The sequence below is a fragment of the Fukomys damarensis genome, unplaced genomic scaffold (genome assembly GCF_012274545.1).
Source record: "Fukomys damarensis isolate Sample0158 unplaced genomic scaffold, DMR_v1.0_HiC HiC_scaffold_36, whole genome shotgun sequence".
Classification (NCBI taxonomy): domain Eukaryota; kingdom Metazoa; phylum Chordata; class Mammalia; order Rodentia; family Bathyergidae; genus Fukomys; species Fukomys damarensis.
This window is the reverse complement of record NW_022900948.1, coordinates 44,360,952-44,364,359: the sequence shown is the minus strand read 5'-3', so window position 1 is coordinate 44,364,359 and position 3,408 is coordinate 44,360,952. Positions and strand designations below refer to the sequence as shown.

General features: G+C 55.5%; 1 long non-coding RNA gene across 1 annotated transcript in view; it reads right to left on the bottom strand.

Annotated features, from left to right (window-relative positions):
* Positions 1–2,863, bottom strand: part of LOC104864417 — a 17,196-nt gene extending 14,333 nt beyond the window's left edge. The window contains exons 1-2 of the long non-coding RNA XR_004515399.1: positions 2,234–2,863; positions 542–2,106 (exon numbers count right to left, since the gene is read on the bottom strand). This is a non-coding gene — a long non-coding RNA (uncharacterized LOC104864417). The remainder of the gene's footprint in view (positions 1–541; positions 2,107–2,233) is intronic.
* Between the last annotated feature and the right edge of the window lie 545 nt (positions 2,864–3,408).

The following is a 3,408-nucleotide window of genomic DNA, read 5'->3' as shown; positions in this document are numbered from 1 at the left end:
CGGGCCCCCGAGGGCCACCTCCCCGCCGAGGGACAGGTGGTGCCCACCACGTGCCCGTCGGGGGCTCTGCAACCCCGGGCAGCGTGGGGTGGGGTGGGAAGCAAAACCTCCTGGCTGCGTGTCGCTGGAAGGTGGGGGCAGCCTTCCCGGGAACCTCCGGAGGGGGCGCCATGGAGATCCGGAACCACTGGACTCAGCGGTTGTTGTGTTCGTTTGCAGTGGTGGGGACCCACCCAGGCTTTGCTCTGAGCTCCATCTCCAGTCCTTTTTAATTTTAAGCCTGAGACAGGGTCTGGCTAAACCATTAAGTTGCCCAGGCTGGGCTTGAACTTGGGACCCTCCTGCCTCGGCCTCCCAGAGTGCTGGGCTGACAGTGTACCCACCACACTCAGTTTATTGGTTTATTTTTGGTGCTGGGGCAGACCCAGGCCCCGCAACGCTAACTACGTGCTCTACCTGCACCGGGGCTGGTGTGTGTCCCAGAGGTGCAAAATGATGGGTGAGAGCCCAACACAAGTGCCTGGCGTCCAGCCCCACTGACCTAGAAACACATCCGTTTCCACTCTGCAAAGCTCGGACCTGAGGGCAGCATTCGTGATGCAGCAGTTCCGTTCCGGGTGGCGAGTCTTCCGGCAAAGCTGACGCAGGCTGCATCAGTGACCTCTGGGAGTGGAGACGCTGGAGCCCAGAGTGAAGGGACTCCCACGGCCGTGCAGCGGTGTTTTCAGTCCCCACCTATTCTCCCAGGAGTCCTCGTCCTTACACAGAAGCTCTGGAGGTTGGGTGGCCAGGTTTAACAAAAATACAGGACAGCAAGATAAATTTGCATTTCTAGTAAACAAAAGCAACATTTTAGTTTACATCCTGCCTCCCTCTATCATAGAATTCAAGAAAAACTCAATTTCCCAGCTTCCCTTGCAGCTAAAGTGGGAATTTGGCCAATGAAATAAAAGCAGAAGATCCCTCAGGAAGGTTTTGCTTCCTGAAATAAAAGGCAAAGATTTCAAGGAAAGTATAATTCACTTTACCCAGCCCTTCTTCCTGCCTGGAGTATGGATGTGATGGCAATATAGAGGCAGCTGTTTTAGCACTATGAGGACAAAAGCTAGCGGCTAAGACTGTGGAACACAAAGTTGGGGTCCCTGGGGCCTCAGGAACTCTTGTACCAAGGCAGCCAAATCTCGCTTGATGTTGAGCACTTGTAGGAAGACACTTACTTGCTGTGTCTTGATTTTTCTGCTGTTTGTAGCCCAAGGTGAGGTATCATGGAATTGTCACTCTGGAAACCTACAAGACCTGCAAGGTTTGAGCCTTGCAGATTGCAGTGCGAAGATGGGTGAAAATTCATCGGTTTGTATAAAATATCTGCCGGGTCCTGACTGCTACAGTGCCCCAGACCAGATACCCCTGCCATCCTCTTGAGCCGGGGCCTGATGCTAGGCTGGGACGAGGTGAGGCCACCTGACGTTCTCTTTGGGGACAGACTGTCCCTTCCTCCTAAGACGACGTCCATCCCTCAGCTCACTCACCTGGCAGAGCAGGAGCTGACCCGAGAGAGTCCAGGCCCGGGGAGATGAGGCAGCGCCCTGCGCCCGCAGCACTGCAGGCCTCGTGGCCCAGAAGAGGAGGTGAGGCCTACAGGGTGGACGGCAGGTGACACGGAGGGTGGGAGGCAGGGAGCCCAGCCGGATCTCCGGTCACCCCCTCAGTGGGTCCCAGGGCAGGAAGAGCAGAGGGTGCCGGATCCACTGTCCTCCGCAGAGGCCCAGCCCACTTTCCACAGAACAGCAGGGTGTGTTCGTGTCAGCATCGGCTGGCCAGAGACGGGTGGCCTCCCTGAATCCTTTTCCTTCTGAATGGAGATGGTGTGGCCCCCTGCAAACTGCACCAGGAGGCTTCATGTCCGGCGTGAGGAGGGTGCAGCCCCTCAGCAGCAGCACCAAAGCTGAGTGTAGTGGCTCACACCAGTGATCCCAGCACTGGGGAGGCTGAGGCAGGAGGATCGCCGTGAGTTCAAGGCCAGCCTGAGATACATAGCAAGACCCTGTCTCGAAAAACAAAACACTGGTACAATATCCCAGTTATGAGTGTAACTGCATCGTATACCTAAAATGTACCAATAGAAAAGGGGGGGAGAGGAAAGAGCAACCATTATTAACTGATAGAATTACATTGAAAATTACAGGTGAAATTAAAAAATAAAGAAAGGGACGAAAAAAAGAAGCATTGGTACCAAGGATGGCTCTGGGCTGCAGGGCAGAGAAGCAGCAGAGTCCTTGCAAAAGGCCCAGCATCTGGGCCAGCTGGGTCCCCGAGCCTAAGGCCCTGGGGTTTGTTTGCTTTCTGAAGGCCACTTTGCAATCAGAGCCCGAAGTAGGGCAGAGCAGGCAGGGAACTCATCAAGGCCCCAAGGCCGTGCAAATCGGGCTGTGGGGGGTGGGGATGGGCAGGAGAGGGGGCCCTGAGGCCATGAGGCTGTGGAAGAGGAGCGTATGGGCGCGCGCCCGCGTGTGTGTGTGTGTGTGTGTGTGTGTGCGCGCGCGTGTGCGTGTGTGCACGCACAGTACTAGGGGTTGACCCCTAACCCTTCACGCTGAGCTGCACCCCAGTCTTTTTTATCTTTCATTATGAGACAAGTTCTAAGTTGCTAAATTGCCAGGCAGCACTTGAACCTGCCGTACTCCTGCCGACAGCCTGAGCTCAGGGAGCAGCGGCAAACCCTGGGCTGTGTCCCTGCTCTGCGGCAAGGAAGGCAGCAGGGCTGGGAAGGCCAGGAGGGCGCGACTTTCAGGTTACTGTGACTTTCCTTTCCTGCTGTTATTATTATTGACTTGATTTTTTTACAGTGTGTTCTATTTCTAATCAATAAAGATATTTTCAGGCCGGGGATTTAGCTCAGTGGTGCAGCTGCCTGCCTCCCAAGTGCAAGGACCTGAGCTCGATCCCCGGTACCAAAAAAACAAAAAAAAGATATTTTCTGTTTTCGTGAAAGAGGCTGTGGGGGCTGGGGGTGGAGGCAGGCAGCAAAGCACTGCCTTGCCCGAATGAGGCCCTGGGTTCCTCCCCAAGCTGGGAAGGGAGGGAGCCGGCTGTGGCGGTGTGTCCCTGTAATCCGGCACTCTGGGAGGCTGAGGCGGGAGGATCGCTGCCAGTTGGAGGTCAGCCTGGACTGGATATTGAGAGCCTGTTTCAAAAAACAATACAAGAAATAGAAACCATCCAAACCTCGTTGGCCGAGGTCAGGTGTGGCCTCCACATGAATTTTGCCACCCTCTGAGCTACCTGGGGGCTCCGGGAGCTTCTGGTCACCCCAGGGGCAGATGACAGCTTGGTATTCATGGCCGCCCTTGGACCCCTAGGCCTGGATTCGGGGTCTGGCTGTGTGTGGATCTGAGTTTCTCACTCGCT